The sequence below is a fragment of the Oryctolagus cuniculus genome, chromosome 1 (genome assembly GCF_051225735.1).
Source record: "Oryctolagus cuniculus isolate XC-2025 breed Fujian yellow rabbit chromosome 1, ASM5122573v1, whole genome shotgun sequence".
NCBI classification, from domain to species: domain Eukaryota; kingdom Metazoa; phylum Chordata; class Mammalia; order Lagomorpha; family Leporidae; genus Oryctolagus; species Oryctolagus cuniculus.
In genome coordinates, this window is record NC_142867.1 from 65654514 (window position 1) to 65680595 (window position 26082).

At 43.4% G+C, this 26082-nt stretch overlaps 1 long non-coding RNA gene across 3 annotated transcripts in view; it reads left to right on the plus strand.

Moving 5' to 3' along the window:
• LOC103350015 (uncharacterized) overlaps window positions 1-26082 on the plus strand; it is a 32635-nt gene that overhangs the window by 5949 nt on the left and 604 nt on the right. For 2 of the 3 annotated variants that reach the window (XR_016232444.1, XR_016232449.1), the window contains exons 2-4: window positions 21175-21427; window positions 24456-24573; window positions 25182-25283. This is a non-coding gene — a long non-coding RNA (uncharacterized LOC103350015). The remainder of the gene's footprint in view (window positions 1-21174; window positions 21428-24455; window positions 24574-25181; window positions 25284-26082) is intronic. The other variant, XR_016232452.1, reaches the window with a different exon arrangement.

Below are 26082 nucleotides of genomic sequence, written 5' to 3' on the forward strand. Positions count from 1 at the left end.
CAGGAGGTAAGCTCAATGGGAGGTCTTTAGGTCATTACTACTTGGAAGGTAGTTCACATGAGAGAGTTGCTAAATGAAACCAGCCCCACTGTCTCCCTCTGCCACCTGGCTCACCATGCGATTATTTCTCTACCATCCTCCAGCCTCAGCAACTTCCTGAACCAACTGGAGCAGCCTTATCTTGGACTGTGAACCTCCAAATGATAAGGCTAAAAAAATCTTCTTTCTTCCTAAAAAGCTCTTTTCAGACACTGTAGTCAAAGCAATGAAAAGGTGACTAACACAGCCATTATACAAACATCTTAGAGAGGGCTTATCTTAGCTAAAAGGGCTCCATCACTAGGCAATATAATATTTCCAAAAGTTTAAGAGAAAACCTTCAAGTATATAAGAAATATCCATTTCTTTATTTTTAAAAAAATCTAATTAAAAGACTCAAGAAATTAAATTTATATCAATATCAGAGGTTTCCCTCTCCCTCTCCAGCTGAGCTTTATGGGATACTGTGGAAAACAGAGAGAATCTGTAACTCCGTCCATCTAGGTTTCTGTTCACATCTACATTGTTCAGACACATAGTGATCACAAACACTGGAAGTCTGACAACTCTTTTCCTGCATGCCACTCATAAGCAATCACCAGGAAACAGGATGAAGTTATGTATGAAGCCCAAGCCTCTGTGTAGGTTTACGTTGCCTCCAAAGTCTTGCTGGTTCTTTGACATGCCTCTACCAAGCAGAGCTCAGGGCCTCTCTCTTTCAACACTTCCCTATTTTAAGACTATGATGTTGCGGCCAGCATTGTGGCGTAGCAGGTAAAGCAGCCACCTGCAATGCTGGCATCCCATATGGACTCCAGTTCAAGTGCAGGCTGCTCCACTTGTGATCCAGCTCTCCGCTAATGGCCTGGGAAATCAGTGGATGGCACAAGTACTTTGGCCCCTGCCACCCACATGGGAGATTCGGAAGAAGCTCCTGGCTCCTGGCTTTGGCCTGGCCTAGCCCCAGCCTTTGTGGCCATCTGGGGAGTGTACCAGCAGATGAATGATCTTTCTCTTTCTGTCTCTCCCTTTGTAATCTTGAGAAAATATATCATTCTGCTGCGTGATTGCTATGGAAAGAGAAATATTTTCTTTTTGCTCACAAAGATACTTGTCAAACTCTTCTGAGCTCTTTGTTAAAAGAGAGAGAGTGAAGAACGTATTTTGCAAGCAATTTTCTACTTTTAGCCCTATTACATAAAACCTCCTCTGAGACAAGGGTATACAACAACAAATAAAAAAGTGGTCATCATTTTGCTAGGGAGGATGGATGTAACATACACCCTGGATCCAGGTGCACATTTGCAGCAGTGGTGAAGACACTGCTCGGGATGCCCACAGCCCATATTGAAGTGCCTGGTTTGAGTCCTGTCTCCCCTTCCAGTTCAAGCTTTCTGCTAATGCACACTCTGGGAGGTAGCAGGTGATGGCTCAAGTACTTGGATCCCTGCCACCCATGAGATTGAGTTCCAAGCTTCTGGTTTTGGTCTGACCTTGCCTAGGCTGCTGTAGGCATTTGGCAAATGAAGATCTTTCTTCCTCTGTCTGTCTTTCTTTCTCAGCCTTTCAGATTAAATAAATAAGTAAATTTGAAAAGAACACACCCAAGATTACAGTCAAGTAAGGCAAAGAACCCAGAATGAACAATGTAAGGAGGTCCTTATTTTTATGTCTGTGGAAGTATTGTGTTGGTTTCTAAGAATGAGTGCTTTATTACATTTTTAACACCTTTAATAAGATATAATTCAAATGCCATAAAATTCACTCACTTAAATTATGCAGCTCAACGGTTTTCTTAAGTTACATGCACAATTTTGCTCAAACATCATCACAATCCTTTTTAGAACATTTTCATCACCTCATAAAGAAATAGTGTGTACTTAGCTATCAGCCTATCTCCCCACCCCCAGGCCTAAGCAACAAGAGTCTACTTTCTAGCTCTGTTGATTGCCATGTTCTTAACATTTCATCCAAATGTTTTTGTGACTGGCTTCTTACAAAGATACTTCACAAAGTTTGTGCAAAATGCATATCATGAAAAAACTATGCAGAGATTTCAAAGTTTTTGTACCAAAATAAACTTATCTTTTACTTCTGTTTTCTATAATCTTTTTGAAGTACCCTCATTTTTTAAAAAAAAAAGTTTATTATTTGAAAGGCAGAGTTACAGAGAGGCAGAGGCAGAGAGAGAGAGAGACAGTTCTTCCATCTGCTGGTTTACTCCTCAGATGGCTGCAATGGCTGGAGCTGCGCCAATCCGAAGCCAGGAGACAGGAGCATCTTTGGGTCTCCCACATGGGTGCAGGGGCCCAAGGACTTGGGTTATTTTGTACTGTTTTCCCAGGCCATAACATAGAGCTGGACAGAAGTGGAGCAGCTGGGCCTCGAATCGGTGCCCATGTGGGATGCTGGCACTGCAGGTAGCAGCTTTACCTGCTATGCCACAGTGCCAGCCCCTCCTCATGATGTTTTTGCATTTCATCTGTGTTGTAGTGTATATCAGTACTTCATCCCTTGTTCACAGCTGAATAATGTTCCAGCGTGTTGGCATTGCACTTCAGAGAAGTCACCAACACAGAAGCATCATGTCCAGGTTTTTACTTTCAGTTATTATGTTTTCTATTTCTAGAATTCTCTTACATTGTTTTGAAAATTTGTTTTAGAACTCTTCCTGGCTCCTATTCTCTGCTGAAATCTTCAAACTTGTCTTTTTAAACAATGTGTAGTCAGCATAGTTGTTCCATATCTAAAAGCTTTGTGTCTGTTTGTCTTGTTTATTGTTTTTGCCAGATCCTGCTCATGGACTAGATTCATGGGGAGCCTTGTATGCATGTATTTGGAGGTTATATTTGAAAAGCCATCTGTGGGAATAAATTTAGACTTGCAATGAAAGTTCTTTTCCCTAGAGAGGATTTTGCAAATGCCAAGGAGTTCAACTACTTTCCCTGGTGCTCTGGTGACCCTGAGTAAGCTGTGACTTCATGTGAGATTTTTTTCTCCCAGTTTATCCTCACTCTGAATGTGTAGCTCTTTGGGGGATACCAACATATTGTGAGAAAAGTCTCCTGCTAGACTTAGCCTTGTGTAGACCTTTTACTTGGTTTTCTGTCTGTTTTATCCATAAGAGTTTTTCAGGATTGGCAAATCCTCTCAAAGCAAAAGCCAAGTTTTGCACAGTTAGTTCCCTGAGGTAACATTTTCCCTTCACTTTAGATCTGGCAATTTCTTTTTTTTTTTTTTTTTTGACAGGCAGAGTGGACAGTGAGAGAGAGAGAGACAGAGAGAAAGGTCTTCCTTTGCCGTTGGTTCACCCTCCAATGGCCGCCGCGGCCGGCGCACCGCGCTGATCCGATGGCAGGAGCCAGGAGCCAGGTGCTTTTCCTGGTCTCCCATGGGGTGCAGGGCCCAAGCACCTGGGCCATCCTCCACTGCACCCCCTGGCCACAGCAGAGGGCTGGCCTGGAAGAGGGGCAACCGGGACAGAATCCGGCGCCCCGACCGGGACTAGAACCCGGTGTGCCGGCGCCGCTAGGCGGAGGATTAGCCTAGTGAGCCGCGGCGCCGGCCTATTTCTTACTGGCTTATCGTATCTCCTCTATTGTTAAACAAAAAGTTAAAAAAATTGCTGAGCCTTCTTGTTTAGTTTTAGCAGGAAATTTAGTACCACTAAACAAGCATTCCATTTGGGCAAAGTACATTCTATTTATTTCTTTAAAAGATTGTATTTATTTATTTGAGAGGTAGAGTTACAGACAGTGAGAGGGAGAGACAGAGAGAGAGCTCTTCCATCCGCTGGTTCACTCCCAACTGGCCACAACAGCTGAAGCTGCGCTGATCCGAAGATAGAAGCCAGGAGCTTCTTCCAGGTCTCCCATGTGGGTGCAGGGGCCCAAGGACTTGGGCCATCTGCCACTGCTTTCCCAGGCCACAGCAGAGAGCTGGATTGGAAGAGGAGCAGCCGGGACTAGAACTGGCGCCCATATGGGATGCCGGCACCGCATCCTACTGAGCCACAGCACCGGCCCCTTGGCAAAGTATATTTTAAATAATTATCTTTTAACTGTAAAATATTAGGTCAATTTGGTCCACTATGGTGTTTTTATGATGATTCTCATTTTGTAGGACTCTTAGCTTATCTTCATTTCCCCTTATAATAAGTAGCAATAATAATGAATGTTTTTATGCATGAAGCTGTTTTTGCTTTTTGCCTTATTCTGTGCACCCAAATTCTTCAGAGTACAATTACTGGGCAATACACTATAAATGTTCAATCTATTTTATTTACAAGGGGTGAACTAATTTCTCATTAATCAAATTGCAAGATTTTAATTTTAGTTCAGTCTTTTAAAACCAAGCCCAGAGGGTTGGCACTGTGGTGCAGTTAATTAAGCCTCCACCTGTGGTGCCAGCATCCCATGTGAATACCGGTTCAAGTCCTAGCTGTTCATTTCCATCCAGCTCCCTGGTAATGGTCTAGGAAAGCAGTAGATGATGTCCCAAATGCCTGGGCCCCTGCACCCATGTGGGAGACCCAGAAGAAGCTCCTGGTTCCTGGCTTCAGGACAACTCTGGCTGTTGCGGCCATCTGAGGAGTGAAACAGTGGATAGAAAACCTCTCTCTCTCTCTCTCTCTCTCTGCCTCTGCCTCTGCCTCTCTGTAACTCTGCCTTTCAAATAAATATATAAATTCTTTAAAAAAAAGAAATTATGTTGAGGCTGACACTGTGGAGCAGTGGATTAAGCCATCTCCTGCAGTGCTGGTTGGCATCCTATATGGGCACTAGTTTGAGACCCTGTTGCTCTATTTCTGATCCAACTCCCTGCTAATGCACATGGGAAAGCAGTGGAAAGATGGCCTAAGTCCTTGAGCCCCTGATGTGAGAGACCTGGAAGAGTCCCTGGCTCCTGGCTTCAGCCTGGCACAGCCCTGGTTGTTGTGGCCATTTGGGGAGTGAAACCAGCAAATGGAAGAATCAATCTCTCTCTCTCTCTCTCCCCCCCCCTCTCTCTCTAACTCTGCCTTTCAAACAAATAAATAAGTCTTTATTTAAAAGTGTTTAAAAAGATTTATTTTAAAAATTAGATTAAATCTCTAGATCAATTAGGAATAACTGACATCTTAAAACTAATGAGTTTTTCAATCCATGAAAATGGTATATCTGTTTATTTTTAAAATATTTCTCTTAATTTCTCTCAGTAATGTTATGTAGTTTTCAGTGATGAAGTTTATTAAATTTTAAGTATATTCCTAAGTAGTTTGTCTTTTATACAAATGTAAATGGTTTTCTTTTTTATAGCTTAACTTGTAACTGAACAACACATTTAGAAGTTATGAAGAAAAGATATGGGATTCTACACAAAGGAAACAAAATTAAAAGGATATTTGGATGCTAATAGCTCAAAATGATAAATGTCTACTTCTGTTCTCTTCCTTGCTGACATGGAAGAAATATTGCTGAGGTGATTAATAGGAGCAATGAAGAAAATCTATTCTCTGTGAATTTCAGAGTGCACAACTATCCACCTAAGAGATCTATGTAATAGCATTTATTGGACAGTATTAGCATAATAATAGTTCCCTAATAGATGTAGATATTACCATCCAATAGTAGAACAATAATATCTAATAAGTTGTTGTATGAGTTAGAGCTCTTTTGGAGAAATTATGCTCCCTGACCTTAAGTCTTCTTATAAAGCTGCAGTGATCAGAGTATTATGTATTGGGCTGGCGCCGTAGCTCACTTGGTTAATCCTCTGTCTGCGGTGCTGGCATCCCATATGGGTGCCGGGTTCTAGTCCTGGTTGCTCCTCTTCCAGTTCAGCTCTCTGCTGTGGCCCGGGAGGGCAGTGGAGGATGGCCCAAGTGTTTGGGTCCCTGCACCCGCATGGGAGACCAGAAAGAAGCACCTGGCTCCTGGCTTCAGATCAGTGCAGCGCTGGCCATTGCGGCCATTTGGGGAGTGAACCAACAGAAGGAAGACCTTTTTCTCTGTCTCTCTCTCACTGTCTATAACTACCTGTCCAAAAAAAAAAAAGAGTATTATGTATTACCAGCATGAGGCTAGATGAATGGATCAATGGAATAGACCAAAGAGCTCAGAAATGGACCTATAACCATTTGATTTTCAACAAAGGCACCCATGCAAGCCACTGAGAAGTGGAAAAATCTCGTCAGCACATAATGTTGGAACAACTGAATACCCATAACAGAAAAAAAAAATCAGCCTCAATCCCTACCTCATGTCCAAAATTGATAAATTAATCTTAGACATATTGTGCACCAAAGGAAAAAAGCTACAGCTGTAAAGTTTCTAGAAGAAAACAAAGTAGGGTATCTTTGCAACATGGGAACAGGTAAAGGCTTCTTAGGATAGAGAAAGCATTAATCACAAAAAATAAAACTAATAAATTAGTTGTCAGCAAAATATAAAACTCAAAAAAGCTCATCAAAAGAAAGCCTACGCAAATGATTCTGAAAAGAAGTGGAGTGTGATATTTCTTATTTGCTGGTTTTGCCTTCTCCTTGGTGTTCCCAAAACTGTCTGACTCGAGTTTCAATAGCAGTAAGAAGTTCACCTTTCATAAATGAACGGACAATCCCAAACTTTCCCAAAACCTAGTTGTAAAATGTCAGAGTATCTCTCATGACTGCTTTGTCTCATTTGATAAAATGACCCAGGACACTTTGCAGAACTGGTGCTGAATATTTAACTTGAGTACCAATGGCCAGAAAATGGAGGTTTGTCAGAAAAGCCAGAGATGTGTGTACCCTGAACCAAAGCATGGCCTCCTAGCAGCACAGAAGGCCGACCTGAAGTCATGTTTGAGGAAATGCAAGTTGGTTATTGAAGAGAATGAAGTTGTGATGTGAGTGAGAGAGAGGAAGAGACTAATTTAGTTGAAGTGACAGCTTCCGCTCAGGAAGCCAGGTTGGCATCTTTGACAAGAATTGCTACAACAGCTGTTTAGCCCAAGGCTCTGAATTCACGGTCCAGTTCTACTTCTGTTGACGTCTTTTTGCTGCAGGCCTCTGCTGTTGGAAGGTGTCTGGTCTCTGGCAGACTTCTCTCCACAAATGTTTCCACGTGACTCACGACTGGGCACCTGCCATTCCCAAGAGGATGATTTCTCTAATCCTGTTACCAGGCTGTACTTGCCCTTTCCCATGACTAGAAGATAATATATTATGCCTTGAGTATGTAAGAGGAATAAGAAGACCGGGAACAGAGTAATTATAAGGGAGAAGAAGCAACACACTGCAGGAGACCAGAATACACTACCCTAAAATATGCCCTCGTAAACAACATGAAAGTATTATTTTGTTCTGAAGGCAATTAAGAAGAAACAGATACAAGAAAAACTCCCTGACTTCTCACTATTTGCCAAAGAACAGGACTTAAATTTACAAAATTCCTTCTTCCCCTCTTTACCAAATGGTGGTGAGGGACAGCTGTACATTGTCTTAACTGCCTTCAGTATCTTCCAATGCTTAGAGCACAGATTTAAGTCTTTCGCTATTTAGAATACAACTTCACTTTGTTGTAATTAATAGACTTTCATTTTATGAGCCCTTTCAGGTTTACAGAAAAAACAAGCAGAAAGTACAGTTCCCAGATACTACCTCTCTTGAGTTCCCAGATTCTCCATCTCACACTAGTGTGCTACATTTGTTTCGACTGATGAATCAATACTGATACATTATTGTCAACTACAGTCCATAGTTTACTAAGGTTTATTCTTTGTGTTGGATATTCTGTGGGTTTTCACAAATGTTTAATGACACATCTGCCACATGTTATCATGCAGGATACTGTCACTGCCCTAAAAACCCCTGCGTGCCACCCGTTCACCCTCCGTCCTCCCATTCCCTGAAGACCATGGATCTTCTGACTGTCTCCATAGCATTAGTGTTTCCGGAATGTCATCTACTTGGATTCATAAAGCATGTAGCCATTTTAAGATTGGATTTCACATAACAAAATGCATTTAGGATTGTTTCCATGTTTTTTTGTAGCTTGATTGGTTATTTCTTTTTAAAGATTTATTTATTTATTTGAAAGGTGGAGTTACAGAGAGTCAGAGGCAGAGAGAGAGACAGAAAGAGAGAGAGAGGTCTTCCATCCATTGGTTCACTCCCCAGAAGGCCGCAACAGCTGGAGCTGCGCCAATCTGAAGCCAGGAGCCAGGAGCCTCCTCTGGATCTCCCACATGGGCGCAGGAGCCTAAGGACTTGGGCCATCCTCTACTGCTTTCCCAGGCCATAGCAGAGAGCTGGATCAGAAGTGGAGCAGCCGAGACCTGAACCAGCATCATATGGGATGCCGGTACTGCTTTACCCACTGTGCCACAGTGCCAGCCCCTGGTTATTTCTTTTCTAAAGTGCTGCAAAATATTCCCTTGACAGGATGTGTTATCATTTAATCATTCACCTACTGAAGGATACCTGGGTTGCTTGTAAGTTTTGGAAATTATGAATACAGCTTCTATAAGCAAAAAGAAATGAAAGAAATGATTCAGTAAAGCTACAGATTGGAAGAAAATGTTCTCAGAAGAATTGGTATTCAGAATATATACAGAATTCCTACAACACAATAATAAAACACAAAACCAAACCAAACACACAGGGGAAATGAGAAGGAAACAACACACACACACACACACACACGAATTAATAAAAGACATCTAAACTCTCACCATGCCTTTTGATGCAAGTGATGTCAACTTAATCTAGCTGAAGTATACAACTGAACTTTTGTACAACAGTGAGAATATGCTGAATGCCCTTGAGCTGTACACCTAAAAATGGTTAAACTATAAATCTTATATGTGTTTTCAAATATCTATTTTCATATCTAATGAAGATTTTTAAAAATTACACTTCTTGGTGTATGTACCTGAGAAAAGTGGGAGAGGAGCTAGTTGCGGGCCCCCGAATCCTGGTGGGAAGTCTTTTCTGTCTTTCAGCTCCACTTCCTCTCACTTAATTTTCACAAGAAGACAGTCATGACTGCAGATAGCTCCAAGCAACCCTAACAGGAAGGAGACGATTTCTCTCTCTGCTTCAGTAGATAACAAATTTCAAGGAAAGCCTGGTCCAGCTTGGGTCACGTGTCCACACCCTATGGCCATGGAGGGAGGGTGCTTTGGGGAGTCACTGCCCAAGAATCACAAGTCAATGGTGCAGAAGGAGCAGGCCTCCCAAGGCAAAGCAGAGTGCTGGGCCTGCAAGAAGGGAGAGAGGGGTGCTAAACGACCAGCAAACAAGGCGCCTGAGTTTCTCTGCCTTGACTTTAAATGCATTTTTTACTGTCTGTCAGTCATCTTTCTTGGTCCTTACTGAAACACCCTAATTCTCATTTACTTATTCAGCAGCTTTATAATGTGCACCTACTGTGGTGCTACACGTTCTTATAGGCATCAGGGCAGAGAGTAAACAAACCAAAGTAAGGGCTTCTCTCCTGTGGGGAGCAACTCTGACTAGACTGTTACTGGAATTAAGACTTATTCTATGAATCTGCTCTCCCACAATATGGCGCTGGGAGAGGAGGAAACAGCTTCTACACAGCTGCCTCCAGTTCAACCAATAAGCAGCAGGACCTGCTCCTGATTGGAGGAGAGCAGCGTACTCGGCGTGTGGGTAGCAGAGTTGGGATTGGTGGAAGAGGACTATAAAGGAGGAGAGAGACAATATGCACCAGGAACATCTATCTGAAGGAACACCTGTGCAGCCCCCAAGAGAGCCGGCGGGCGGTGTGCCTCCCCTGCGGAAGTGGGGAAAGTGGCAGGGGGAACCGCCCTTCCACGGAGGTGGAAGGGTTGGTAGCCAACCCGGGAAGAACCAGCAGCAAACCCGGGAAGGGCCGAGCAGACGAAAGAACAGCGCAGGGTCCTGTGTCGTTCCTCCATGAAGAGGGGGAGCGACATAATGGTGCCGTGACTCGGATAGGAAACCTAGGCAGGGCTTAGTGTCGTTCCTCCATGAAGAGGGGGAGCGACACTCTCCTTATACGAAGTGTTTGCCAACTCTGCATTGTACATTTGCAAGCACCACCAGTAAAGAAAAATGTGGAAAAGTTGGCTACATTTGAAACAGGTTAAAAATGGCCTTATACTTTTAGTGATGTACTAGCGTTCTTTACCTAGAGGCCTTAATATATGTGTCATATTACACTTCGAAAAACATGAAGTGGGGCCGGCGCTGTAGTGTAGCTGGTAAAGCCACCACCCAGGATGCCGGCATCCCATATGGGCACTGGTTTGTGTCCCAGCTGCTCCACTTCTGATCTGGCTCCCTGCTAATGGCCTGAAAAGTAGCAGAGGATGGCCCAAGTGCTTGGGCCTCTGCCACCCAAGAGGGAGATCCAGATGAAGCTTCTGGCTCCTGGCTTCAGCCTGGCCCAGCCCTGGCTGTTGCTGCCACTTGGGGAGGGAACCAGCAGACGGAAGATGTCTCTCTTCGTGTCTCTCCCTCTCTCTCTCTAACTCTGACATTCAAATAAACACACACACACCACACACACACACACACACACACACACGAAGAAACATTAATTTCAGTTCTAAACCTTGATTTCCCTAGTTTGTGTTTATATTTTCTGGCTGCTTGATAACTCATTTTGAAAATATGTTGCTTTCCATATGAAATTGTATTGTAGATGTTAAAGTGCTAAACCATTCCACCCCATCCCATCCCATGCCATATCATACTATACTATACTCTTGAGAGGTACCTTGTTTTCTTCTAGAGAGAGGGAGTGAGGGAGGGAAGGAAAGAGAGAGAGAGAGAGTTAATTCTGTTTATTCAGGGAAAGAATTGGTAGCCTGTAGTCAATTTGCTAGCCCTAACAAGATTTCATTTCCTGGATAAATCCAAATCCCCCTCCTATTGTAATATACAGACAGAGCAGTCTAATGTAGACAATGGAAAACTGAATTTGTTGGAGCCAGTTCTTAATGAGAAGCTCTGATTTTATGACAATGTTATGCCTTCAGTCTGATGTATCTTGGAAAGTTTCTAAGGTTAGAAGAAAATTACTTAGTATGGACTCGAACCAACAGGGGAAAACTCCATATTATCTGATAAAGTGAAGTCTGAAATGTACGACTTTCCATGTACTTTGTTGTTTCAAGAATTCTATGACTTTCTATGGATTTTATTGTTTAAAGAATTCAACAGAGCCGGCGCCGCGGCTCACTAGGCTAATCCTCCGCCTAGCGGCGCCGGCACACCGGGTTCTAGTCCCGGTTGGGGCGCCGGATTCTGTCCCGGTTGCCCCTCTTCCAGGCCAGCTCTCTGCTGTGGCCAGGGAGTGCAGTGGAGGATGGCCCAGGTGCTTGGGCCCTGCACCCCATGGGAGACCAGGAAAAGCACCTGGCTCCTGGCTCCTGCCATCGGATCAGCGCGGTGCGCCGGCCGCAGCGCGCCGGCCGCGGCGGCCATTGGAGGGTGAACCAACGGCAAAGGAAGACCTTTCTCTCTGTCTCTCTCTCTCACTGTCCACTCTGCCTGTCAAAAAAAAAAAAAAAAAAAGAATTCAACAGGGGCTGGCACTGTGGGGTAGTGGGTTAAGCCTCTGTCTGAGGTGCCAGAATTCCATATGGGCACCAGTTCAAGCTTGGGTGCTCCTCTTCCTATCCAGCTCTCTGCTATGGCCTGAGAAAGCAGTAGAAGATGGCTCAAGTCCTTGGGCCCCTGCACCCATGTGGGAGACCCGGAAGAAACTCCTGGCTTCGGATCAGCTCAGCTCCAGGTGTTGTGACCATTTGGGGAGTGAACCAGCAGATGGAAGGTCTCTCTCTCTGCCTCTTCTTCTCTCTCTGTGTAACTTTACCTCTCAAATAAATAAATAAATAAATCTTTAAAAAAATAAAAAATAAATCATAAATCATAAGTTGGAACAAGTTATTATTTATGTATATATGTGATTTTAAATTATATTTTTATATTATAATAGGGATATATACATATTTAAATATACATATTGGGCTGGAAAAGACCTGGATTTATTTATTTTTATTTTCACTTTATTTATTTGAAAGGCATAGAGACAAAGAGAGAGATCTCTCATCCACTGATTCACTCCCCAAGTGCCCACCATAGCCAGAGCTGAGTCAGGCCAAGGCTGAGAGCCAGGAACTCCATCCAGGTCTCCCTGGGTAGCTGGGACCCAAGTCCTTGAGCCATCACTGCTGCCTCCCAGGATGTGCATTAACAGGAAATTGAAATTGGAAACAGAGCTGGGACTTGAATCCAGTACTGCATCCCAAGCAGCACCTGAACCACCGCACCAAACACCCATCCCGTCTTTGTCTTCTGACCTTGCAGCCCCGTCAGATAGTCCCACTTGGATATTTCATGGGCAAGTGTAGATATTCTGACTCCATTTTGTAAACATTTAATTCATTAATTTTGTTTATTTGAAAGGGAGGGAGAGAAAGAGAGTGAGACAGAGATAGATAGATGCTGGCTCACTCCCTATAGGCCCACAGCAGCCAGGACTGAGAAAGGCCAAAACCAAGAAGGAGGCTGGGACCCTATCTGGGTTTCCCATTAAGTACCAGGGACCTAAGTACTTGAGCCATCATCTGCTGCCTCCCAGGGTGCTCGTTAGCAGGAAGCTGGATTGGAAGAGGAGCTGAGACTCAAACACAGGTACTCCGATATGGGATTGCAGCATCCCAAGTGGCATCATTTGGCTATGCCAAATGCCTGATCCATTATTTTAATTCTACCATTTTAATGTCTCTATTTCAACTCTGAGGGCATGTTGAGTATAAATAATAATTTCATCAGAATTAGATCAATATTGATGAGCTTTCATAAAGAAAATATTTTATGGAATAAATTCTGTGAAATTGATTTAAGCCATAAAAATGTTTGTATCTCTAACAGTTTTCTCCCATTCTTCCCTCTCATTTCAATTTTTTTCTAAAATTATTTTAAAGATTTTATTTATTTAAGAGGCAGAGCTACAGACAGAGAGGGAGGTCTCCCATCTGCTGGTTCATTCCCCACATGACTGCAATGGTTGGAACTGGGTTCATCTGAAGCCAGGAGTCATGAGCTTCCTCTGGGTCCCCCACGTGGGTTCAGGGGCCCAGGGATTTGGGCCACCTTCCACTGCTTCCCCAAGCCATAGCAGAGAGCTGGATGGGAAGTGGAACAGCTGGGACTTTGAACTGGCATCCATATGGGATGCCTGGTGCTGCAGGCTGGGGGTTTAACCTGCTGGGCCACAAGTCGCCCCTAGAATTATTTTTGAAACAAGTTTCTCTCTTTTAAAGGTTTGATTCATTGATTAGTTTTTGCTCACTTCATATGGACTGAAATTTCCATAACTTCTACTGTTATGTATTATTTCCACAAAAAATCTATTTTTCCCCCTGGGATAGATTTTTTAAGTATTTTTAAAGATTGATTGATTTATTTGAAAGGCAGAATGACAGAGAGAGAACACGCGCAGGCGAGCAATCTTCCATCTGCTGGTTGATTCCCCAAGTGGCCACAACAGCCACAGCTGGGCCAGGCTGAAGCCAGGAGTCAGGAACTCCATCCTGGTCTCCAACAGGGGTAGCGGGAACTGAAGTAACCGAGGCCTCATCTGCTGCTTCCCAGGCACCTTATCAGGGAGCCAAATCCGAAGCTGAATAGCCAGGTCTCAAATCAGCTCTCCAACGTGGGATGTGGGTGTCCCAAGCCGCAGTCTGGCTGCACCATAATGCCTGCAGCAGTTTAATCTTTTTTTTTTTTTTTTTTGAGAAACCAATTGCAAGGGAAAAATGTAGGAAGGGAGAAAACTGAATTAAAAGAAACTTAGGAAACATGTCAACTAAATGCCATTGGTGGATCTTGTCTGATTCTATTTTGAACAAATAGAACATCAAACAAGATTATGAGACAACATGGGAAATTTGAACACTGATGGGAGATTTAATGATATTAATTAGTTACACTTCATTTTTAGGTTTGATAATGATATCTTGTTACATATTTTTAAAGATCTTTAAAAATTTCTTTGAGGCGCCGGCACTGTGGTGTAGCAGGTGGAGCCGCTGCCTGCAGTGCTGGCATCCCATGTGGGCGCCGATTCCGGTCCCAGCTGATCCACTTTCTATCCAGATCTCTGCTATGGCCTGAGAAAGCAGTAGAAGATGGCTCAAGTCCTTGGGCCCCTGCACCCATGTGGGAGACCCGGAAGAATTCAGCTCAGCTCCAGGTATTGCGGCCATTTGGGGAGTGAACCAACAGATGGAAGACCTCTCTCTCTGCCTCTCCTCTCTCTGTGTGCATTTCAAATAAATAAATAAATCTTCTAAAAAAATTTCTTTGAAAGGGAGAGACAAAGAGATAAAGGCAACTTCATCTTCTGGTTCACTTCCCAGATGGCCACAACAATCAGGCCTGGACCAGGCTGAAGCCAGAAGCCTGGAATTCCATTGGGGTCTCCCACGTGGGTGGCAGGGGTTCAAGTACTTGGGGCATCTACTGTTGCTGTCTCAGGTGCTTAGCAGAGTTGGATCAGAAGTGGGGCACTCAGGACCTGAACTGACACTCTGATATGGGATGCCAGTACTGCCAGCAATGGCTTAATCTGCTGCACTACGACTGTTATTTTTAAGGGCCCTTATCTTTTAGAGATCCTTGCCGAGGAATTTCCTAGTAAAATAACATGAGGTCTTGGATTTGCTTCAAAATAATCCAGACACAGGAAAAATGCGTGGGAGCACAGATGAAACAAAGGTGGCCCCGAGTTGATATTTGTTGAACCATGTGACAGGAAAATGGGATTTCATTACACTAGTTTCTGTGCTGTTGCTGTCTTGAATTTTTCCACAATAGAAGTGAGATAGATCAGTAAATCCCATGAAGATTTAATTTTCTAAAAACAACACAATTTTATTTATCATGGTCAATTTTAGCCATTGGTCAGTTTTATTCTGATAGTAATTACTTCTATCAGTAATATTTGTTACAAACTGGCTAGAAAATGGATTATTTTAATTTATTTCTTAGCTATCTAAAAAAAAAAATTTGCGTTGGGGCTGATGCTATGGCTCAGCGGATTAAAGCCCTGGCCTGAAGCACCAGCATCCCATATGGGCGCTGGTTCAAGTCTCAGCTGCTCCACTTCCGATCTCTGCTATGGCCTGGGAAAGCAATAGAAAATGGCCCAAGTCCTTGGGCCCCTGCACCCACGTGGGAGACCGGGAAGAAGCTCCTGGCTCCTGGCTTTGGATCAGCGCAACTGTGGCCATCTGGGGAGTGAACCAATGGATGGAAGACCTCTCTCTTTGTCTCCACCTCTCTCTGTAACACTGTCTTCCAAAAAAATAAAATAAATCTTTAAAAAAATAAAATAAAAAGAAATTTGTGAAAAATTTTATTAGGATGTTTCAGTTGCAAGTCACAATATGCCTTAACGCAGTTGGTTACAACTGTTAGGGAATTCACTGTTTTCCATAACAAGTTCTGCATTGGGGCCCTCGGGCACTGATTCATTCAATGGCTCAGATGGCTCAGGACTCTGCTGCCACCCTCAGCACATCACCCTTGTCCTCATGGCTGCAAGAGGGCTACTTCATCCTCAGCTATCACGTCTGCATCTAATAATGCCCAGGCATTGTGAGAATTATTATTATTAGAATCTAATAATGCCCTCCTCTCCCTCTCCTTTTCCCTCTCTCCCCTCTTTCTCTTCTCTCTTGCCCTCCTCTCCCTCTCTCAACACAGAATCCATTTGCAGAGGTCCTTAGCAGCTTTCTCTGCACATCTAATTGCCCACATCAGACACATACTTAATTAATCCCTGGCAAAGTGAGTGAGACCACGAGGGCCTTAAAATAGTCACCATTCCCTCCTGGAGGGCTGAAGCTAGAGAGCCTGGCGCAGAAAGGTGGATCCTACTTGAAAGCCGGGCTCTGCTAGCATGTCATAAGGAAGACGTGTCACAGGGAGCAGCTTCAAGAACTTCTGCTAGACAGGGAGTGACAAGAAAATAGACAGAGGCAGAGAGGAATAGGCGAAGAAAGAGGCACCTTACATTCAGTCCTGAGTGCATCTGTGGCATCAGGATGTCCTGGGGAGGGCATGCAAACATCAGCTTCCACCCACAGGAACTGGGCAGGGGCCGGGGCTGGGGCTGGGAGGCGGAGTTAATGAAGCAGTCAGTTAGTTCCTTCTCAGGTCTTGCTTTTGAGTGCATGGATGGTTGCAGTAGAGAAAATAATGATTGGGTGTAAATCCCGTCTTTCTCCATGTGCCCATACTCAGAGAAATTGCCTTTATGTTTTATCTCAATCAGGGTAAAGAACAGAAGTCTGTGCCTGTTTTTATTTTACAGCATTCTTTATTATCAAGAAATAAAATATTATTTGTCTGAAGGGAGCACAGTTCATGAAATCCCTTTGTGAGTCAGTTTGAAGTTTTTTCTCGAAGACTTTTTAAAAGTCTGAGGCAATGAAATCAAGCAAGTAGGCTTAAAGGTTGGCAACAAGCTTCTCTCAAACAGGTTGAGCCAGTTCCTGTTTTTAAACTGAGCGTGCTAAGCCGTTAAACTAACCACAGAGCCTGTAGTTTATTTATTACATGCATTCAAGATCAAAGAAGTGAAGTGAACTCAGCAAGTCACCTGGGGATAGCTCAAATTTTCTATCTAGCCTTGCTGTATAGCTTTTCTCCTTTGTAGCTGGCTTTTGGTTGCCATGACAACTGGAGGGCTCAGGGAGAGAAAACGATTGTTTTGATTGCAGGACTGAGAGCCACAGGAAGATTTGGGACAGGTGTGGAAACATGGGGTGGCTGAGCCGATTCTCCCACAGAAACAATGAGGGCTGTATGGCTGTCTGTAGACAGTATACTGTGTGTGTCTAAACTGAGCATTTCTTTTTCTTTCTTTTTTAAAGATTTACTTATTCGAAAGGCAGAGTTAGAGAGAGGCGGGGAGTGAGAGTGAGAGATCTTCCATCACTATCATTTCCCACATGGCCAACATGGCTGGGGCTGGACCAGGCTGAAGCCAGGAGCCAAGTGGCAGGGACCCAAATACCTGGGTCATCTTCTGCTGCCTTCCCATGTGCCTTAACTGGGAGCTGGACCAGAAGTGGAGTAGTTGGGGCTTGAACTGGCGCTCTGATACCAAATGCCAGGATAGCAAGTGGAGGCTTTACCTATAGTACCACAATGTGGGCCCCTGTGCTGAGCATTTTGGGGTGTTTTGGAGAGAAGACAGCCATGCTGGCTTTGACAGATCCTCTCTGAGAAAGTAGTAGAATTCTCAACTCATGGAACAAGGTGGGTGTTAGGATACATTATCCCCTACTTGAGGGGAGATACTGACAACTGGCAGGCACAGACTCCTTGGAAGAGAGCTGTTGAGGCCTAGGTGGGAATTGGCCTTACTTGGTACACACTGGTGGACACTGGCCCTCACGTGGGGAGCCTCTCTGAATAGGTCATTGTGCCCAGTTCTGCCCCAGTCAAAGTCACCCTTTGGAACCCAGCTGCTGCAGGCAGTTTTAGATTTGATTCTTGTTTCTGTCCATGACAGATGCAGAACCTTCCCTCATTATGTATTCCTTACTTTTAGAAAGTTTAGGGGCTGGTGTTGTGACACAGCAGGTAAAGCCACTGCCTATGATCCCAGCATCCCATATGGGCACCCATTTGAGTCCCAGCTGCCCCACTTCCAGTCCAGCTCCCTGCTAAGGCCTGAAAAAGCAACGAAGATGGCCCAAGTGCTTGCTCCCCTGCACCCATGTGGGAAACCTGGATGAAGCTCCTGAATTCTGGCTTCTATCTGGCCCAGTCTTGGTCATTACAGCCATTTGGGGAGTGAACCAGCAGGTGGAAGATCAATGGAGGATCTCTCTCTCTCTCTCTCTCTCTCTCTCTCTCTATCTCTGCCTTTCAAGTAAATAAATCATCAAAAAAGTTTAGTGATTACATATTAATGATGATGAATTACTTCATTTTCATTTTTACTTGAAAAGGAAAAAGGTCTTTAATCACTGATTTACTCTCCAAATGCTGACAACAGCTGGGGCTGGGCCAGGCTGAGGTCAGGAGCTGGAACTCCACCCATGTCTCCTATGTGGGTGGAGTCATCATTTGCTGCCTTTCCAGGGTACACTTTAGCAGGAAGCTGGAATCGGAAGTGGAGCCAGGACCCCAAGCAGGCACTCCAATATGAGATGCAGGCCTCTCAAGTGACGTATTAACTGCTGCACCAAATGCATGCCCCAAATTTTAATCCTTAAAAAAAAATTTCTTCCTTTTCATTTGTGATGGTACTGATTTCAAGTAAAGATAGAGCAAGGTATTTGAGCCCCAAACTATGAACTGGAAAATTTGCTTGAAATCGGTGATGACTCATTTAACCCTCAGGAACTATTTTCTAGTGAATCACTGACTTGAATTATGTCATTCATTTATTCTAAGTCTGTTCTTTTGTGTTATTTCCTCTGCTTCCTTGACCTCATGTTGGTGAAAAGGGAGTTTGTTGATGTGTAAGCCTTGAAAAGTGCATTGATTATACAGTTCTTAGCACCATGTAACTGGAGTGTTCTAAGGCTGCCTTTTTGTTACATTGCTTGTTTTCGGCTTTTATATTTTATTCCTGAGCGTTCTGCAATCTCTATTTACTACGCATTTGAATCACAAGTATACACAAAAGAGGTGGCTTTTGTGACATGCTAAGACAAGGATGTTATGTTCCAGCTTAATAATAGCCTTGGAGGAAAATATTTTGTCTCAAAAGGTTGAATAGGTTTTACTTCAAAAGAGTTTGAGTTAATAAATTTAGGGTGATAAAAAGTCTAAAGAGCAATTCTTTGCCCTATAGTATTTTTTATTTAACTATTAATTAGATATAGTTTCATTGTGTTTGTGGCCTTACCTATTAAAGCTTATTTTCACATAGTCAAACAAAACAGGATGTACATGTTCAACTGCCTTTATTGTGGCACGTTGTTTCTTTTGGCTGCATTATGGCTTATTTAAAATGATTTCATGGGTGACTGTTTAGCCTAGTAGTTAAGACACCGGTAGGGATGCCCATGCTTCATAACGGAGTGCGTGGCTCCAGGTCCAGCCGCTTCATTTCTGAGCCAGCTTTCTGATGTGCACCCTGGGGAGCAGCGGCGCTGGCTCTCAGTGGGTTCCTACCTCCCATGTGGTTGAGTTCTAGGTTGAGTTTCAGGTTCCTGGCTTCAGTCTTATCCAGCTCTGGCTGTTGTGACCATTTGGGGGAGTGAATGGTTGAACAGAAGATATCTCTCTGCTTTTCAGATGAAATGAAATTTTTGAAAAAATCATGAGATTGCATATCAAATTATATATTTTGCAGCCACTTTAAAAATTTAGGTTGCAGGGGAGCAGGGGGGCCCTGTGGTACAGAGGGTTAAAGCCATGGCCTGAAGTGGCTGCATCCCATATGAATCCTGGTTCAATTCCTTGCTGCTCACTTCCAATCCAGCTTCCTGCCAATGCACCTGGGAAAGCAGGTGTACACTTTGAGCATGTATGCAAGAATTACCTTAGGACAATTGTTCTTAACCTTGGCAGTATATTGGAGACTTTAAAAATACTTGATGCAAGGAGGGTGTTTGGCCTACTAGTTAAAATGCTGGTTAACATTCCCACATTCTGTTTTTGGAGTGCTTGGGATTGAAACCCAGGGCTTCGGATTCCAGCTTCCTGCTAATGCAGATCACGTAAGGCAGTAGTAATAGCTCACATGATCGGATTCCCTCTACCCATGAGAGAGACCTGGAATGAGTTGCCAACTCCTGGCTTTTGCTATGGTCCAACCCTTGCTTTTGTGGGCATTTGGGGTGTAAGCCAGCAGATGGGAATTCTCTGTGCATGTATGTGTGTGTCTGTCTCTTGAATTAAAAGAGAAAAAAAAAATACCTGATCCACCTCCCCAAGAAATTCTAGTTTGGTTGGTTTGAAGTGGGCTCTGGATATCTATGTTAAAAACAGACAAACAACGACAAAAATCAACTCTTTCAGGCTCTTGAGAGCCATTCAGTTGGGTATTTACATAGATGTGGGATTGCCAGGTTATAGGATAGACGTATCTTCTAGCTTTGCTAGCACTGATCAATTGTCTTCTCAAGTAGTTTGTGCAAAATATACCCCAACAGCAATAGAGCACAGTCTCCATTTCTCCACATTCTCATCTATACTTCATGTTTTTACTCTTTGCTGGTTCAGACAAGTGCACAATTATACACCATTTAATTTCTATTTCCCTGATTTTTAATGAAGTTGAGCATCCTTTCATTTATTATTATTTTTATTATTATATTTATTGAAATTTGGAAATAGTCCTTGGCTATTTTTTATCTCTTGTCCATTTTTAAATAGTCATGTATCTTTTTCTTATTGGTATGAGGGAATTCTGAATACTAAAGCTACAGCCTTGCTGGTTGCAAATATCTTTTTCTCCAATTTATGCCTATTTTTGCAGTTTGCAGGTGCCCTTTCTATCTTGCTTTTTTTTTTTTAAGGAATTTATTAATACTTTAGATTCTCAGGGTCATAGAAAATGCATGATAATTACTACAACACAATTCTCATGTTAACGTGATAGTAATACAAAGAGAACAGATTCGGTGTAGTGCATAGACACAATTCTAAGCCCTTTTAAAGATTTACATTATTTATTTCAAAGACACAGTGACAGAGAGAGGGAGAGACAGAGAGAGAAGGATATTTTCCATCTGCTGCGCTGGGCCAGGCTGAAGCACAGGGCCAGGAGTTCCATCCTGCTCTCCCCCGTGGATGGCAGGGCTCCCAAGCACTTCCACTGCCTTCCCAGGTGCCTTAGCAGGGAGCTGGATTGGAGACAGAGCAACCAGCCCTTGAACCCGCACTCCGATACAGGATGCAAGCAACACAACCAGCAGCTCAAGCCTCTGTACCACAGCGCCAGCCTCAGTTTCTAAGTGCTTTTATCATACCAAGGCTCTCACTTTCATGTAATCAGATTCAGCAACATTTCCTTAATGATTTGTGCCCTATGTTTTGTTTAATAACTCCTCCTTTTGAAGTCACAAAGACATTCTCATATTTTCGTGATAGATTATTACAGTAATGACTGCGATGACTCATACCTTCCCGTATCCACTTAGGTCCTCCCGACGTTGACTCTGGACATTGGGGAGTGGATCCTGTGACTTGCTTTGCCAAATGGACATCAGCAAATGTGATGCTAGGAGAGGCTTGAAAAGTGCTTGTGCTTTGGGACTTGCCTCTCAGAACAGCCGCCTTCCGGGCTCACCTGCTACATATCTAGCACCAGCTGCTGGTCAGCAGAGTGAAGCCGTCTCAGACCACCTGGCCCAGCCAAGCCTTCCAGGACTGCAGCCTCATGAGTGACTACAGGTGAGACCACCACACTCACCACCCAGGGAAATGCACTCAAATCGCTGACCACAGAACTGCAAGCAAATGAAATAACTACTGTACTACGCCAGTTAGTTTGGTGTGTGTATATATACATATACACCATATATTTATATATATCTCATATCAGAGTGTCCTGCCCCACTGCAGCCTCCTTGCTAACATGCACTGTGGGAGGCAGAAAGTGATGCTCAAGTAGTTTTTGTGGAAGATTATTATAGTAATGGCTCCAGTAAACCATACCTTCCTGTATTCTCCCTCTTATAGGGATCCCTGCCACATGGCTCCGGATGTGGGTAAATGAGAACCCCACCCAAGTCACGTGGGAGACACAGACTGTGTTCCTCTTTCCCAGCTTGGCCTGGCCCAGCCTCAATCATTTCTGGCATTTGGGAGATGAACCAGCAGATGGAAGTGAAGCGTGCTCTCTCTCTCTCTTTCTGTCTTCCTCTTAAACACACACACACACACACACATTTAAGTATACATGGGCAAATAAGAGTGTGTTTTGCTGATTGATAGCTAGAGAAGTATATTAGCAGAGACTGTTAGTTGCTACACAATATTGATTTTTTTTTATATCAGAACTCAATGTTCTGGGCAATAGTTCCTAGTATGAATAATAAATAGTCTAAGCCACCCATGAAATCTTCATCTCTCTTATCTAGCATCTTCTCTGCTAGGGAAGGCTTATGATCTCATTGTGGGCAATAGATCTAAGAAGTCTTTGTGTGTGTGAATTTAAAAAATGTATTGATATAAAGAGATAAAGAGATATAGTGCATTTCATAGGTACAATTCTAAGAAGATAATCATATTTCCCTTTTTCACCCTCCCTCAATCCCCCCTCCTTCTTTTCATTTCCTTTATTTTTTGCAATAACAGACTTCCAACTTAGTTTATAATCACAGGCTTAATGCACCACTAACTGTAATGTTCAACAAGTTAAAAGTAGAAAAACCGGCCAGCGCCGCGGCTGACTAGGCTAATCCTCCACCTTGCGGTGCCGGCACACCAGGTTCTAGTCCCGGTTGGGGCACTGGATTCTGTCCCGGTTGCCCCTCTTCCAGGACAGCTCTCTGCTGTGGCCAGGGAGTGCAGAGGAGGATGGCCCAAGTCCTTGGGCCCTGCACCCCATAGGAGACCAGGATAAGTACCTGGCTCCTGCCATCTGATCAGCACGGTATGCCGGCCGCAGCGCGCCAGCTGTGGCGGCCATTGGAGGGTGAACCAATGGCAAAGGAAGACCTTTCTCTCTGTCTCTCTCACTGTCCACTTTGCCTGTCAAAAAAAAAAAAAAAAAAAAAAGTAGAAAAACCACTGTTCCACAGAAGTATAAACAAGGACTATAAACAGTAGTCAAATCGCAAGATGTCAGTTTCATTATTGTACATTTTTGGTGTATGGTATTCTATATTAGCTGCCACATATCAGAGAAAGCATAGGGTATATTCTTTTGGGGACTGGCTTCTGTCACTAAGCATAAAGGCATCCAGTTGCATCAATTTTGTTGCAAAAAACAGGGTTTCATTCTTTCTATGGCTAAGTGGTATTCCATCATTTATATATACCACATTTTCTGTATCCAGCCATCAGTTGATGGACATCTGAGTTGATTCCAGATCTTGGCTATTGTGAATTGAGCTGCTATAAATATGGGGGTATGGATAGTTCATATGCAGATTTCATTTCCTTTGAGTAAATTTCCAGGAGTGCAATGACTGAGACAACATGGTAGATTCATTTTCATATCTCTGAGGAATCTCCATACTGTCTTCCACAATGGCTCTGCTAGTTTACATTCCCACAAACAGTGGATTAGAGTACATTTTTCCCACATCCTCACCAACATTATTGTTTATTGATTTCTGTTTGAGAGCCATTCTAGCTGGGGTTAGGTGAAACCTCATTGTGGTTTTTATTTGCATTTTCATGATGGCTAGTGATCCTGAGCATGTTTTCATGTGTCTGTTGGTCGTTTGAATGTCTTCTTTTGTAAAATGCCTGTTCAAGTCCATTGCCCATTTCTTAAACCATTTCTTGTTTGTTTTGTGGCTGTTGAGCTTCTTGAGCTCTTTATATATCCTGGATATGAATCTTTTATGAATTATGTAGTATACAAATATTTTTTCTCATTCTGTTGGTTGCCTATTCACCTTTTTCTTTTTTAAAAGAATTTCTTTTTTTCTTTTTAATTTTTTCCCTTTAAAATGTTTATTTTTAAATTTTAGTTTTTCACAGATTCAATGTGCTATATAGGTTCAATTCTAAGAATGTAATAATATTCCCTTCCTCTCTGCCTTCCCCTCTTTCCCTCCCACCCCCCTTCCTAAGGAGAAGCCTTTTGAGAAGAAATAATTTGTTTCCTGGTAAAAGGGGATGGATGCTGCCAGTGTTACCTCTTAATTTTTCCTCCTTCTTCCAACTGGAGCACAGATGTGATGCCTGGAGCTACAACAGCCAATCTGTGACATTGCAGTGCCAAAAGAACTGCATAAAACAGTGGCTCTGGCCAGCACCGTGGCTCACTAGGCTAATCCTCCGCCTGCGGCGCCGGCACCCCAGGTTCTAGTCCCCGTTGGGGCGCCGGATTCTGTCCTGGTTGCTCCTCTTCCAGTCCATCTCTCTGCTGTGGCCTGGGAGTGCAGTAGAGGATGGCCCAGGTCCTTGGGCCCTTGTACCCACGTGGGAGACCAGGGGGAAGTACCTGGCTCCTGGCTTCGGATTGGCGCAGCGCTCCGGCTGCAATGCTCCAGCCATAGCGGCCACTTGGCGGGTGAACCAACAGAAAAAAGGAAGACCTTTCTCTCTGTCTCTCTCTCTCACTGTCTAGCTCTGCCTGTCAAAAAAACAAAACAAAACAAAAAAAAAACAGTGGCTCTGACATTATTGAAGCCACTGAACTAAATCAGAAACCTCCTATTTTGTTGTGTGATGAAAAATACATTCTCAATTTGAGACACTATTTGAAATTTGTTACTTCTATCCACATGTGTTCCTGTTTTAGGACCCAAGGTCAGCTTTCTAAAAATCAACTTGCCTCATGATCAGTTTGCCAAATGACCAATCACTGAATTGATAAAGCTTACTCATTTACCTCCAAGTTATCTCTTTTGACTTTCAAGGTAAGAAGATGCATGGAAACTGGGGTACAGCATTTCTGTCTGACACATGGACACAGCTGCAAACCATGGTTTTTATTTTTGGTGGCAATTGTACCTGGCTAAAAGTCAAGAATTCATTGACCATAGAATCAGAGTCAGCAAATTTATTTCATAAAGGAGCTGATAGCAAATATTTTAGGCTTTGAGACCTGTATGGTTCCTCTCAGAACGATTCCACTCTGCTGTGCTAGTGCCAAAGCCTTAGAGAGTATGTTGGTCAACAGAGGCAGCTGTGTTCCAACAACATTTTATTTACAAAAGCAGGTGGCAGGCCTGATTTGGCCCATGGAGTGTAGTTTGCCAGTCTCCTCCATGGAAGAAAGAAGAAAAAAGTGGATAATGATGACATATAATAGTCTCTGATGTGGTATCTAATATGAATTGCTGTAAATTTTACAAAGAAAAATTTTTGCTACATTTAGCCAGTTGTGCGAATTGCTCTTTCAGTGAAAGGCCAGTATATAGGTCAGTTGTGATGTTGTGAATGATTTACTCTAAAATTATGTTTTTAAATTGGTTGCTTAATGTATGTAAAAGAGCTATTGACATTTTTTTTTTTTTTTTGACAGGCAGAGTGGACAGTGAAAGAGACAGAGAGAAAGGTCTTCATTTTGCCGTTGGTTCACCCTCCAATGGCCGGCGCACGAAGGTGATCCAAAGGCAGGAGCCAGGTACTTAGCCTGGTCTCCCATGGGGTGCAGGGCCCAAGCACTTGGGCCATCCTCCTCTGCACTCCCTGGCCACAGCAGAGAGCTGTCCTGGAAGAGGGGCAACCGGGACAGAATCCGGTGCCCCGACAGGGACTAGAACCCGGTGTGTCGGCGCCGCAAGGCGGAGGATTAGCCTAGTGAGCCGTGGCGCCAGCCGAGCTATTGGCTTTTAAAATTATTTATTTATCTATTTTCATTTTATTTGAAAGGCAGAGAAGCAAAGAGAGAAATCTTCCATCCACTGGTTCTCTTCCCACATGCCTGCAACAGCTGAAGCCAGGAGCCTGGAACTGTACCCAGGTCTCTCACATGGGTGGAAAGGGACCTGAGTATGGCAGCTGCCTCCCAGAGTGTGCACAGCAGGAAGCTGGATCAGAAGCAGAGGAGAGGGGCCTTGAACCACTCTGACACAGGCTGCAGGCATCACATGGGGCGTCTTAACCATTGCACAAATGCCTGCCCCCTGATTTTTATGTAACGTTCTGTCCACCAGCCTTGCTAAACTCTCCTATTGACCCTAACAGTTTATCTGTAGGATCTTCTAGAGTTCCTATATAAACTTCTATACCATCTGGGAATAATATATTTTGTGTCTTCATTCCAAATTCTTGTATCTTATGTTGATTTTTCTTACTCCATTGGCTGAGGCCTATACTATAAACTTGAATTGGAAGTCTCATCTTTAAGTATTATTTTATAAAAAGATTAGAGTATGCATAATGGTCAATACATTTGTTTCATGGAAGGATTCTCACAAATG